Source organism: Nerophis lumbriciformis, linkage group LG29 (genome assembly GCF_033978685.3).
Source record: "Nerophis lumbriciformis linkage group LG29, RoL_Nlum_v2.1, whole genome shotgun sequence".
Classification (NCBI taxonomy): Eukaryota; Metazoa; Chordata; class Actinopteri; order Syngnathiformes; family Syngnathidae; genus Nerophis; species Nerophis lumbriciformis.
In genome coordinates this window covers 7167998-7183558 of record NC_084576.2, presented here as the reverse complement: position 1 = coordinate 7183558, position 15561 = coordinate 7167998, and the positions used below count along the sequence as shown (strand labels likewise).

At 36.6% G+C, this 15561-nt stretch overlaps 1 protein-coding gene across 10 annotated transcripts in view; it reads right to left on the bottom strand.

Annotated features, from left to right (window-relative positions):
- fgfr3 (fibroblast growth factor receptor 3) overlaps positions 1-15376 on the bottom strand; it is a 140680-nt gene extending 125304 nt beyond the window's left edge. For all 10 annotated transcript variants that reach the window (XR_009810517.2, XM_061925125.2, XM_061925130.2 and 7 more), the window contains exon 1: positions 15000-15376. The gene's annotated coding sequence lies outside the window, so the exon portion shown is untranslated. The remainder of the gene's footprint in view (positions 1-14999) is intronic.
- Between the last annotated feature and the right edge of the window lie 185 nt (positions 15377-15561).

Here is a 15561-nt window from a genome sequence, read left to right as displayed (position 1 = left end):
AACAAGACATAGGGGCGGTATAGCTCGGTTGGTAGAGTGGCCGTGCCAGCAACTTGAGGGTTCCAGGTTCGATCCCCGCTTTCGCCATCATAGTCACTGCCGTTGTGTCCTTGGGAAAGACACTTCACCCACCTGCTCCCAGTGCCACCCACACTGGGTTAAATGTAACATAGATAATGGGTTTCACTATGTAAAAGCGCTTTGAGTCACTAGAGAAAAGCGCTATATAAACATAATTCACTTCACTTCACACATATAAGGATCATTTTGGACGCCATTTTTTTCTTATATAAAGTACAACTTTGTTACACATTTTCGACGTCCTCTCCAGTACTTTGATCGTAGTTAATCTACATATGGTGTTGATCTGGAAATGTTTTCCTCGGCATTTTGATGGTGTGGGCGTGTGGCACCGAACGGAGATGTTGACATGCGGAGTAAGCACTCTTCATTCTCTAGCAGGTGACTTTTCAAATGATGCTACGTATTAGTAGTAATGCTATTTTTTGTAGCAATGCTTTCTCCCCACACTTGACAAATTACGGTTGTCTGTTCGACATATTGGGGCAGCACAGTGGAAGAGGGGTTAGTGCGTCTGCCTCACAATACAAAGGTCCTGAGTAGTCGTGAGTTCAATCCCGGCCTCTGGATCTTTCTGTGTGGAGTTTGCATGTTCTCCCCGTGACTGCGTGGGTTCCCTCCGGGTACTAGTTATTAGTGATTCCCAGAGCCCAAAAAATGTCTGCAGGCTATAGAGCGTTTTCTATTCGGGCTCCAGTACTACGGAATGCCCTCCCGGTAACAATTAGAGATGCTACTTCAGTAGAAGCATTTAAGTCCCATCTTAAAAGTAATTTGTATACTCTAGCCTTTAAATAGACTCCCCCTTTAGACCAGTTGATCTGCCGTTTCTTTTCTACTCTGCCCCCCTCTCCTTTGTGGAGGGGGGGGGGGGATGGGGGCACAGGTTTGGTGGCCAGGGATGAACCGCTAGCTGTCCAAAGTCGGGACCCAGGGTGGACCACTCGTCTGTGCATCAGTTGGGGAAGTCTCTGCGCTGCTGACCTGTCTCCGCTCAAGATGATCTCCTGCTGACCCCACTATGGACTGGACTCTCACTATTATGTTAGATCCACTATGGACTGGACTCTCACTATTATGTTAGATCCACTATGGACTGGACTCTCACTATTATGTTAGATCCACTATGGACTGGACTCTCACAGTATTATGCTAGATCCACTCGACGTCCATTGCACCGGTCGCCCAGGGGTGGGGTCCCCACATCTGCGGTCCCCTCTAAGGTTTCTCATTGTCCCATTGAGTTGAGTTTTTCCTTGCCATGATGTGGGATCTGAGCCGAGGATGTCGTTGTGGCTTGCGCAGCCCTTTGAGACACTCGTGATTTAGGGCTATATAAGTAAACATTGATTGATGATTGATAGCATAGCTACGTTAGCTACAATGCTAACATGTGTCACATTCCAACAACTGTAGGTTAGCTAACTCGCTTAGTGATTTGCTTGAAGTAAAAGAAAAGTATCAAACCTAATGAGAATTTACTTACTTATCTTTTTTTTTTAAATACATTTTGAAATAAAATTCCCCAAAAATGTAATTAAATAAAACAATAAAATACTTACAAACTTACTGAGAGCAAGTGTTCCCTGCAGTGAACAACTGTGTTATGCAAAATGTTTTGTGTTTTTTTTGCCCGGAATTTACTTGTGATTTTTGTCCAGAGAAGTAAGGAGAATAGATGACGATAAATTATATTTGTTGACATGGTTGTCCTCTATTTAAAAAAAATATTTTTATGCATGATATGATATTTTATACCCTTAGCGAACTGAGTTGCTGTGGTTGTTTTGACTACTTTACATATATATATATACTGTACATACATATCAGTGTTTCCCACACATTCATTTATTTGTGGCGGCCCGCCACGAAAGAATTACGTCCGCCACAAATGGATTTTTCGGCTTTTGACTCGCTCGACCGCTCATAAAAGCAATGGGACTCTGTCTAAGAATGTACCTTGTAGTTACAACTCCGGTGCAGTAGGTGGCGGTAGCCTACTATGCATTGTAACTCCGCCAATAGCACTTAATTCACCTGGTGGGCCAGAAGAAGAAGACGAAGACGAAGAAGACGAAGACGGACGGACGGACGGACGGGATCAAAATACGAGGGTAATATAGGTTATGGTAGATAGGTTATAGCTGCATCGCTCGCGGCTTGTCATATATTTAACGTTAATCCGCAATTTCACCGAGCGTTTCACTGACGGTGAGCAGCCTGACGCTGCTTCATTAACACCGCCGCTGTTTGACTTGGGTTCCGGGGCAGACGGACGTAATAACAATCACCTGTTTTCATACCGACGAGCTAACGTGTCCAGGTTATAACCCTGTTGTCAATAAACACACGTGGAGATGGTGCTTCAGATACTACATTAATACTCAAGCTAAAATGTCCACTGTCCACTGCAGCATGTGAATGCAATGAAAAGAATAAAATCTGAGCCAACCAGCTGTTAAAATGTTGTCCAGGTTAATGTTTTGGCCATTAAAGGCCCTTCATTTCAAGATTTCAACTGTGACCGGGCTTTAAACAGGTGGCTGACCTGTTCAGATGGGTGTAACTGCTACTGGTCAAATAATGTGAAATAGCATTTAATTTTACATGTATGCAATGCCATTTAAATGTAATTATAGATAATAATAATAATAAATACAGTGTAGTGTTGTAAATAGTCAACGGGAAGGATTTGAGTAAGATATAAGCCATGAGCACTACACAGCCAGAAAAAAACCTAGGCAGGACAAGTAAAAATATTGGGGCAAGTAGATTTGAGAAGTCGGGCAAGTAGAAAAATTAGGGCGGAGGGAACAGGTGAGACTCAGCAAACACTGAAAAATAAAGCAGGGTCAGATCAGAAATGCACTTTTCTCATGAAAAGGGTCCTAATTTATATTCTTATGTGCCTTATAGAGAGGACCACGACAAAACATACACCTCTGCCTCTGTTTCACTTTATGTTGCTGGTAAATAATATGGTTGTAGTAGTAGGCTAAAGTTAAATTATTTAGTATGCACTAATTAAAGGGGCAGAGCTTTAAGAGACATTTTAGCTTTTATATTTTATAAGATATATTTTTTGTAAGAACCACAATTAATAAATATATTTCAGTGAATAACTAATTGTTCAAATCTGTATATAAATATGTACATAAAGTGTTGTAATTATATTCCAACTCCGCGTTCTTCTTGGTCATCGCCGCTGCCGCCGGCACCCCCCACCCCCCGACCACACCACCACAAATAGATGCCTGCCCTGTGGGAAACACTGCATATACATATAACTCGGCATGGCTAACAATAAAAAAACAATTAAATTGATTTATTTTATTATTTGCTTTGGTAGAATGCAGTTTAATACAGCCACGCTTTTACTTTGATGCTTACTTTACGCTGAACAGGAAGTCACTGTGTGCCCGCTGTAATGCGTTAAAAACAAAACCAGCCACTGCTTGCTCGTTTACTTGTGATTTTGTCCAGAGAAGTAAAGAGAATAGATGACGATAAATTATTTTTGTTGACATGGTTTTCCTCCAGGGCAGCACGGTGCCAGAGGGGTTAGTGCATCTGCCTCACAATACGAAGGTCCTAAGTAGTCTTGGGTTCAATCCCGGGCTCGGGATCTTTCTGTGTGGAGTTTGCATGTTCTCCCCGTGACTGCGTGGGTTCCCTCCGGGTACTCCGGCTTCCTCCCACCTCCAAAGACATGCACCTGGGGATAGGTTGATTGGCAACACTAAATTGGCCCTAGTGTGTGAATGTGAGTGTGAATGTTGTCTGTCTATCTGTGTTGGCCCTGCGATGAGGTGGCGACTTGTCCAGGGTGTACCCCGCCTTCTGCCCGAATGCAGCTGAGATAGGCTCCAGCACCCCCCGCGACCCCGAAAGAGACAAGCGGTAGAAAATGGATGGATGGATGGATGTTTGACATATTCCCACTTGAATCCAAACCACCGCCAGACGATGGACCACCTGCTGTTTTTCTTGGGAATTAATTATTCCTTCATTTTTTACCAGATTCGCACCTTCTTTCTCTCGTATTACCACTCGCACCACTCCGCTAGCATCACAGCTAACATTACCCATGCTGCTACCTCTCTGCTCCGCGAGGGCGTATACGTATGTGACGTATGTAAGAAGGTGCGCTTGTTGTCTGTGAGAAGGAGACACAGGAAAGAGTGGGAAGAGCCTGTAGAGTAATGCCCGCAGCTAAAAGCAACTGCGTGAGAACGTATACTCGAATATCACGATATAGTCATTTTCTATATCACACAGAGACAAACTCGCGACATATCAAGTATATCGATATATCGCCCAGCCCTAGGCTAAGGAGGCTAAATATACAGGAAAAAACCTGTTTTCACATTGTCAATATGGGGAATTGTGTGTAGAATTTTGAGAATACAAAACAACTTTTTCCATTTTGGAATAAGGCTGTATGTAACATAACAAAATGTGGAAAAAGTGAATCGCTGTGAATACTTTCCAAATGCACTGTACAGTTTTTTGTGTCCAAGCTGATAAATTTGCTATGAATATTTTCATTTTATAATTTTAATTTGAAGCATTATCCTAAAATGGAATAAATATATTTTTGTCCTCAAAAATCCCATACTAAAAATGCAGTTTTTGTATTTTTTTTTTAGAAATGTTTGCAAATGTGCTGAAAATAAAATAGTTAATTAGGCTAAATAGACTAAATGTACAGGGAAAAAAACACAATTCTACACATAATACCCGTAATGAAGATGTGAAAACATTTTTTTCCAGAAATTTTTGCAAATTACACACTAAACGGGCTAAATATACAGGGGAAAAAAACGTTTTCACATTGTCATTATGGGGTATTGTGTGTAGAAAATTAAAGACAAAAATGAATGTATTCCATTTTGGAATAAGGCTGTAACGTAACAAAATGTGGAACAAGTGAAGTGCTGTGAATACTTTCCGGATGCACTGTCCAGTTTTTTGCATCCAAACATATAAAAGAAACAGCAAAGCATGTAAAGTCAAACTATTTTTTCCCGTAGAACATAATGTCATAGAAATAGTCTGTTCCAGGGTCAAACTGTGACCATGATAACACTTTAACACTGTACATGCAGGGTTTTCTACAGGACTGTAATCCAATTGTGGGATGGCGGGTTGTGTGGGAGGGGAGAGGCCATTAGATGACATCATCTTCAAATTTAAATTGGCCATGACACATGTGCATGGAGACAAAAATGAGCAAAACAGATTTGAAAATATAAATTCTATTTTTTCTGTCACAAGCAACAACGCCGCCTGTTAGTGCTTTTTAGATGGCGGACACATCAGCACCGGCTGCTCATGGACTAGAGCGATGGGTGCATTCCTGTTCGAGTCTCCAAAAGTCCAGAAAAAGTTGCTAGACTTTTTGTTAGTTGCTTTTTTGAATACTCGTTAAATTTTTTTTTTAAATTTAAAAAAGTCACTAAGTTGGCAACGTTGACCCCTCCTGTTACGTCTTCTTATTCTCTGGCAGACCAGGTGCATATGAAGTGTTGAGAAGCAGAGGTAGTGATGTGCGGATCGATACGGAAATATCGATACCACCGATACCAGCTCTTTCTGCTTTAATATCGATTCTCGAGTCGAAATACCGATACTTTTGATACTTTAGTTATTTGAGATATCATTAATAAAAACAATGTGTAAAAAATAGTCACTAATATTGTGAATAAACGTGTCATTGTTGAATGCTTTTGTTTACAACTGATTTCATGTTAACACGTTCATGTAACTGAATTGTAGTGCAACAATACCAATATTTTGGTACCGGTACCAAAATTATTTCAGTACTTTTAGGTACTTTTCTAAATAAAGGGGACCACAAAAAAATTGCATTATTGGCTTTATTTTAACAAAATATCTTAGGGTACATTAAACTTATGTTTCTTATTGCAGTTACGTCCTTAAATAAAATAGTGAACATACTAGACAACTTGTCTTTTAGTAGTAAGTAAACAAACAAAGGCTCCTGATTAGTCTGCTGACGAATGCAGTAACATATTGTATCATTTATCATTCTATTATTTTGTCAACATTATTGAGAACAAGTGGTAGAAAATTAATTATTAATCTACTTGTCCATTTACTGTTAATATCTGTTTACTTCCTGTTTCAACATGTTCTATCTACACTTCTGTTAAAATGTAATAATCACTTATTCTTCTGTTGTTTGATACTTTACATTAGTTTTGGATGATACCACAAATTTGGGTATCGATCCGATACCAAGTAGTTAAAGGATCATACTTTGGTCATATTGGGGGCGGGCTTATTTTTATGCTTTTATTAGGTTTCTTATTTACTTTCGTTATGGTTTGAAACAGCCTTTTCGTGTACTTTGGTGTTGTCCTCTTTTTTGTCTCCATTGTATTAGCTTGGCTATAATGTTATTCACGCCAAATAAATATAAAATAATAAATAATAATACATTCCAGAATTGACTATTAAATAATAAGAAAAAATGTATATACATTAGAGTTTAGATTTAAAAAATACCTCAATATACTTCTGAGTTTGAAATAAATACATATAAAATAATACATTTTAGAATTTAATATTATATAATAATAAATAATAATAATACATTATTACTTTATTATAATTATATATAAAAATAAATAATACATTCAAGAATTTACTATTATATAATAGATAATAATATAGTCCAGAATTTAGATGAAAAAAAACTACATCTATATACTTTAGAGTTTGGAATAAATACATACATAACAATAAAGAATACATTCCAGAATTTATTATATAATAATAAATAATACATTCTAGATTTTAATATAATTATAGATATTATTATATAATTATAAATAATACATTCTAGAATGTATTATGTAATAATCAATAATAACAATATATTCTAGAATTTAGATGAAAAAAACTACCTCAATATTAGAGTTTGTAATAAATAAATAATACATTCCAGAATGTATTATATGAAAATAAATAATAACAACACATTCTATAATTTATTATATTAAAATTATATGTATTATTATATAATAATAAATGATAATAAATTCTAGAATATACTATTATATAATAAATAAATAAAATTCTAGAATTCAGATGAAGAAACTACCTCAAACTACTTCAGAGTTTGAAATAAATACATGTATAATAATACATAATAAATTGTAGAATGTATTATTATATAATAAATAATAAAACATTCTACAATGTATTCTTATTTTTATGTTATTATATAATAAATAATAATGATACATTCTATAATGTATTATTATATACTAATAAATAACACATTCTATAATTTGTTATATTAAAACTTATATGTTATATTATTATATCATAATAATAAATAATAATAATACATTCCAGAATTTATTATAATTATTCATTATTTTATATTTCTTTAAAAATGTGAAGTATATTGAGGTAATGGCGTGAATAACATTATAGCCAAACTAATAAAGCTAATAATAACTAGATAAATAATGATAATTAATACATCCATCCATCCATCCATTTTCTACCGCTTATTCCCTTTGGGGTCGCGGGGGGCGCTGGAGCCTATCTCAGCTACAATCGGGCGGAAGGCGGTGTACACCCTGGACAAGTCGCCACCAATACATAATATCTAATAAATAATAATAATAATAATTAATACATAATCTCTAATAAATAATAATTAATACATAATATCAAATAAATAATAATACATACCGTATTTTTCGGATTATAAGTCGCAGTTTTTGTCATAGTTTGGCCGGGCTCCAGTGCGACTTATATGTTTTTTTCTTTCTTTATTATGCATTTTCGGCAGGTGCGACTTATACTCCGAAAAATACGGTAAACAGCTGTACTATGTTAAATGCTCAGTGGCCTTGTGGTTATAGTGGCCACCCTGAGATCGGTTGGTCGTGAGTTCAAACCCCGGCCGAGTCATACAAAAGACTATAAAAATGGGACCCATTACCTCCCTGCTTGGCACTCAGCATCAAGGGTTGGAATTGGGGGTTAAATCACCAAAAATTATTCCCGGGCGCGGCCACCGCTTCTGCTCACTGCTCCCCTCACCTCCCAATGGGTGAACAAGGGGATGGGTCAAATGCAGAGGACACATTTCACCACACCTCGTGTGTGTGTGTGACAATCATTGGTACTTAAACTTAACTATTTGAAACACACAATTTTTTTTAGCTAATATGTGTGGAGTTTGCATGTTCTCCCCCCGTGACTGCGTGGGTTCCCTCCGGGTAGTCCGGCTTCCTCCCACCTCCAAAGACATGCACCTGGGGATAGGTTGATTGGCAACACTAAATTGGCCCTAGTGTGTGAATGGGAGTGTGAATATTGTCTGTCTATCTGTGTTGGCCCTGCGATGAGGTGGCGACTTGTCCAGAGTGTACCCGGAATGCAGCTGAGATAGGCTCCAGCAACCCCCATGACCCGAGAGGGACAAGCGGTAAAAAAATGGATGGGAATACAACATAACTATTTCAGCAGACACATTCGGCACATTTGCACAAAGTCCTGCTAATACAAAGTACAAGACGTGATTTAAGTCATATTTTAACACTCTTGAAAGTGCCAAAAGAAGGTAACCCTGCAAAATGTGAAAACAATAAAAGAAAAACATTTGTTTTTAGTATGTTTCATTTTTCAAATTTGTACAACGTAACTGCTGTTTGACTTTAGAAGGTTCCACTGGGATGCTCTCTTTTCACTCTACATGTGGACATAGCCTTGAAATAACCTCGTCTGCGAGACGCCCACCACACACACACACACACACACACACACACACACACACACACACACACACACGCACACAGAGGTTAGGAGCAGTGTTGGCTGGCACACAGGGGTGTATTGTGCGTCCACAGAGAGGTTGTGTTGTCTTAACAGTGCTGCTTTTCTTCCCCCTGCGAGGACCTTGCGGCGCACACGTCTCACTCTCAGCGCCGCTCTGTTAGCACGTTTCTAGCGCGGCGGGACTCACGGGCGGCAGATAACGCGACGCAGACACACACTAACATTTTTAAATCCCTACGCCTTTCATGGCGGCCTAACCACCTTCAGGCCACCTCGCCGCCGTTTGTTTGGACAGCGCAGCCGTGAGGACTTTACGCAGTCGTCCGAGGAACTGTGGCGACCACCAACGTTTTACCCAAGCTATGGATGACGTCACTAATTAGTAGGGCTGTGAAACTTTGGGCGCCACACGGTTCGATTCGATTCTTGGGGTTAATGATTCGATTCAGAATCGATTCAAAATCAATACTTTTTTTAATAACATTGGGTGCCAGTTCTATGATTAACTATGTTCCTCCATAAAATAGACAAACAACTCTGATAAATGTATATTTTTCTTTAAAAAAAAACCTGGTTTGGTCTGGTAAAATTTTACGGAAACATTTACTAAAGCGGCTGGACAGGACGGATAAAAAAGAAAAAAAGAAAAAAAAAAAGTCTGATCAAATTTTACCGAAATATTTACAAAAGTGGCTGGACGGGACAGATTTTTCAGAAAAAAAATTAAAAAAATTTTACCGAAATATTTACTAAAATGGCTTGATAAGAAAAAGATGTTTCAAAAAAAGCTATAATATTAACAAAGTCTGATAAAAAATGTTACCGAAACATTCAATAAAGTGGCTGAACGGGAGAGATTTAAAAAAAAAAAGAAAAAGAAAAGGCTGAGAAAATTTTTACCAAAACATTTAATAAAGTGGCAGGACAGGACAGATTTTTTTTTTTAAAAAGAAAAAAAAAGTCAGATAACATTTTACCGCAACATTTACTAAAGTGGCTGGACAGGACAGATTTAAAATGAAAGAAAGAAAAAAAAACGTCTGAGAAAATTTTACCGAAACATTTTCTAAAGTGGCTGGACAGGACATATTTAAAAAACAAAACAAAACAAAACAAAACAAAAAGTCTGATAAAATTTTAACGAAACATTTACCGAAGTACTAAAGTTTAATATCAAAACAAAAAAACAACATTTTTTTTTCTTTTTAATCGATTAAGAATTGTTACAAATAAGAATCGCGATCCATTCAAAAAAAACATTTTTTTTTACACTCCTAATGAGCTTACGTTTGGACGATTTGATCGGATTTAGCATCCTTAGAAGTCCCTTGTCAGGGCTGACAATTATACGCCGATCTTTTATGGCAGGGGTGCCCAAGAAACAGGCCCCAGGCTAAAGGATCAGGCGCTAACCTTTTACACAAGCTATGGAGGACTTAAAGTGACTGGTCACTAATTAGTACGGCTGTGAAACTTTGAGCGCCACACGTTCAATTCGATTCTAGAGGGTAATGATTTGATTCAAAATCGATTCTCAAATCAAACAATACTTTTTTGATAAAATAAATAAAATGAATAAACAGCTCTGATTAGTTTCTATATTATTTAAAAGAAAACTGGTTTTGTTTGATAACATTTTACCGAAACATTTACTAAAGTGGCTGGACATGACAGATTTTTGGAAAAAACAAAACAAACAAAAAATATATATATACGTATATATATACATACATACACATATATACATATATATATATATATACAGTATATATATATATATACAGTATATATATATATATATATACAGTATATATATACACAGTATATATATATATATATATATATATATATATATATATATATATATATATATATATATATATATATATATATATGTATATATATATATATATATATACAGTTAGGTCCATAAATATTTGGACTTTGACACAATTTTCAGTATTCCAGCTCTGTACAACACCACAATGGATTTGAAATAAAACAATCAAGATGTACTTTAAGTGCAGACTTTGAGCTTTAATTTGAGGGTATTTACATCCAAATCAGGTGAACGGTGTAGGAATTACAACACATTTTATATGTGCCTTCCACTTTTTAAGGGACCAAAAGTAATTGGACAATTGGTTACTCAGCTGTTCCATGGCCAGGTGTGTGTTATTCCCTTGTTTTTTTTCCATTTATTTCATTTACAAAGAGCAGATAAATGAAAGATAGATGTCATTTCAAGTGTGGTATATTCATTTGTAATCTGGGGAGGTCATCTCTCAATATGAAGTCCAAAGAGCTGTCACTATCAGTGAAGCAAGCCATCATTATGCTGTAAAATCAAAACAAAGCCATCAGAGAGATAGCAAAAACATTAGGTGTGGCCAAACCAACTGTTTGGTACATTCTTAAAAAGAGACAACGCACTGCTGAGCTCAGCAACACCAACAGACATGGAAGACCACGGAAAACAAGTGTGGTGGATGACAGACAAATCCTTTCCCTTGTCAAGAAAAAGCCCTTCACGACAGTTGGCCAGATGAAGAAAAGTCTCCAGGAGGTAGGTGTATCTGTGTCCAAGTCAACAATTAAGAGAAGACTTCATCAGAGGAAATACAGAGGTTTCATCACAAGGTGTAAACCATTGGTGAGCCTCAAAAACAGGAAGGCCAGATTAGAGTTTGCCAAGAAACATCTAAAAGAGCCTGTGCAGTTCTGGAACAACATCTTATGGACAGATGAGACCAAGATCAACTTGTACCAGAATGATGGAAAGAGAAGAGTATGGAGAAGGGAAGGAACTGCTCAAGATCCAAAGCATACCACCTCATCAGTGAAGCATGGTGGTGGTAGTGGCATGCATGGCTGCCAGTGGAACTGGATCTCTTATATTTATTGATGATGTGACACCTGACCAAATCAGCAGAATGAATTCTGAAGTGTTTGGGGCAATATTATCTGCTCATATTCAGCCAAATGCTTCAAAACTCATTGGACGGTGCTTCACAGTGCAGATGGACAATGACCCGAAGCATACTGCAAAAGCAACCAAATAGTTTTTAAGGTAAATAAGTGGAATGTTCTGCAATGGCCAAGTCAATCACCTGACCTGAATCCCATTGAGCATGTTTTTCACTTGCTGAAGACAAAACTGAAGGGAAAATGCCCAAAGAACAAGAAGGAAGTGAAGACAGCTGCAGCAGAGGCCCGGCAGAGCATCACCAGGAACGAAACCCAGTGTCTGGTGATGTCTATGTGTTCCACACTTCAGGCTGTCATTGACTGCAAAGGATTTGCAACAAAGTATTAAAAAGTGACAATTTGATTTATGATTATGTTAGTTTGTCCAAATACTTTTGGTCCCTTAAAAAGTGGAAGGCACATATAAAATGTGTTGTAATTCCTACACCGTTCACCTGATTTGGATGTAAATACCCTCAAATTAAAGCTCAAAGTCTTCACTTAAAGCACATCTTGATAGTTTTATTTCAAATCCATTGTGGTGTTGTACAGAGCTGGAATACTGAAAATTGTGTAAATGTCCAAATATTTATGGACCTAACTGTGTGTATATATAAATATATATATATATATATATATATATATATATATATATATATATATATATATATATATATATATATATATATATATACATACAGTATATATATATATGTATATATATACAGTATATATATATATAGTATATATATACAGTATATATATATATATACAGTATATATATATATATATATATATATACATACAGTATATATATACATATATATACATATATGTATATATATATGTATATGTATATACACATATATATATATATATATATATATACACATATATATATATATATATATATACACATACACACATATATATACAGTATATACATATATACACACATATATATATATATAAATGTATATAGTATATATATATACATACATATATGTATATATATATGTGTATACATATATATATATATGTGTATATGTATATATATATATATATATATATGTGTATATGTATATACATATATGTATATATACATATATATATATATATGTATATATACATATATATATATATATACACATATGTGTATATATATATATATACATATGTATATATATATATATGTATATATATACATATGTATATATATATATATATATATATATGTATATATATACATATGTATATACATATATATATATATATATATATATATATATATATATATATATATATATATATATATATATATATATATATATACATATATACATATGTATATATATATAAACATATGTATATATGTGTATATGTCCTAGTCCTCTCAAATATTGTTGACACATCTGTCTAAATCTGTGTTAGTGAGCATTTCTTAATTGCCAAGATAATCCATCCCACGTCACAAGTGTGGCATATCAAGATGCTGATTAAACAGCATGATTATTGCACAGGTGTGCCTTAGGCTGACCACAATATATATATATACTTTGCATGATATCGGATCCAAAGGTTCAAAGTTCAAATAATGTTTTTGCAAGCAATTGATCAGTTTGACCTTTGCACTGTGGGTCCACAGCTCCTTTCACACAGGTGGACATTTTCCCGCCTTTCCTCAAACGTGTCAAAGTGTGCACAGTATCTCGCTTCAGTGTACTTTTCTGCGCCAAAGAGTCTTTTTGACATCTGACACACGACAAACGACATTGAAAGGCGCGACAAAAAGAGCTGCGACGCTCCTCGTCATGCAGGTTCGATCTCTGCGGCGCTGCTCACCTTCTCGCCTGTCGTGGACGGGAGCACACTCCAAAGGCGAGTGCGCACCGAGCGAGAGGCTCGGAGGCTACGACGTGTTTTTAATGCTAATATTTTCTTAAAAGCATGAAAGGCAGCGGCGGTGAATAATGCACGACGGGCATAAATAATGCACGTCCCCACGTGGGCGCACAACGGTGATGAGGATGATCAGCGCTCGCCATGTCACATGGGGCAGCGTTGTCCCCTTCGTTCACAAAATCAACAACGTTCTGATGATGTACAAAATGATTACGGTAATGAGGTATTACAAGATCTGTGACTCTTAAACTGGTGGCACACCAAATAATCAATTGACTAAATATTCAAACACAGTGTTACTGTTCAAACTGTATGTAATGTGACAGTAGCCAAAAATATTAAATACACTTGTTAAATAAAACCTCTGCCTTTAATGAATACGTAGGGCTACTACACTACTGTATTTTAATGTTATATGTATGTATACACACACACACATACATATATAAATACATGTGTATATATATGTCTATATATATATATATATATATATATATATATATATATATATATATATATACAAAAAATTTTTATACTTTCCATTCATCAGTTAAAAGTATTTCCTTATTTTCTGCGCGTGAAACTACAATTATTGTCTGTAGTGAGTTTTATGTTCAAATTTTGGGGTTAACGGAACATTTACATGACATCTTGTGAGAAAATTGTATTTTCCTACGGCCTTTTATAATAGGAAGTAGCAAAAAACTACTCCTAAAACGCGGTAATGTCGCAAATCTTTCTTTAGAAGTTGCAGGCACGAAAACTGAATCAGAGATAGTGAGGTTTTCATTTTGCGACAATTCTCTTGACTATCATCACACTCCCACACATCGTTTCTTCTGAAAAAAAAAAAAAGAAGGCGTTTTGGTGGCAATTCATTTTTCATCTTACATGGAAGACGTGAGCGATGCGACAAGGAGGAGCAGAACAGGCACGTCGGGCTTTAACAGGGTGCGAAAAATGGCAAAAATATTGATGTTAATTAATGATTTATATATTGATTCCTTTAGATTGTTGTTTACATGTTGATGTTTTTTTCTCACACCGGCATCAAAATGCAGCACCAACCAGAAGAGATGAGGATGACCACTTGCACTTTGATGTTTGATTTGGACATAAATGGAAGAATAAACAATAAACCCAGCAGAAGCTTGCTTGAACCAAACGTGCACACGCACACGCACGCACACGTCAACCTGTAGCGTAGAGGAAAGTGAAGGACGTACCTAATGTAATGTCCGTCCAGGGCAGACTTTATGTCTTCAGGTGTCCAAACATGAAATTCCAGGACTCCAAAAAGTACTCTAGAAATCCCCCACGGGTCTTCGGTGTCAACGGGGAGAAAAGAACAAACAACAACAACAACAACAAAAAAGGAAAAGTCACAAATCCTTTCCCTCCACGTCTTGACACGAGCGTCGACTTGTCCACTACTTTTCCTAGCAGGTACTAGAAGCAGGTCCTTCCGGTCCGGTCCACAGCGCGCCGCGGTCCACAGAGTCCGAACCTGGCGCCCTCGCTCATGTTGTCTCCGTCCCGTGCGCCCAGCCGGTACCGCTCGGCTCGGCAAGTGAAGTTGGACTGGCGGCGCTGCTCCGCTCAGACTGGGTCAAGAAGACCGCAGGCATGGAGGCGGGCGTCAAGCTCGCGGGGCTTCGGTGCGCGCGGCGGCTTCACTTCCGTGAGACGCCCTTTCAAAAGAAGAGTTGTGAACGCGCTTTTTTTAAAATTTTTAAATCGCGTTCTTTTTCAAGAATATTAATTAACTAAAAAAAAACTGCATTTATT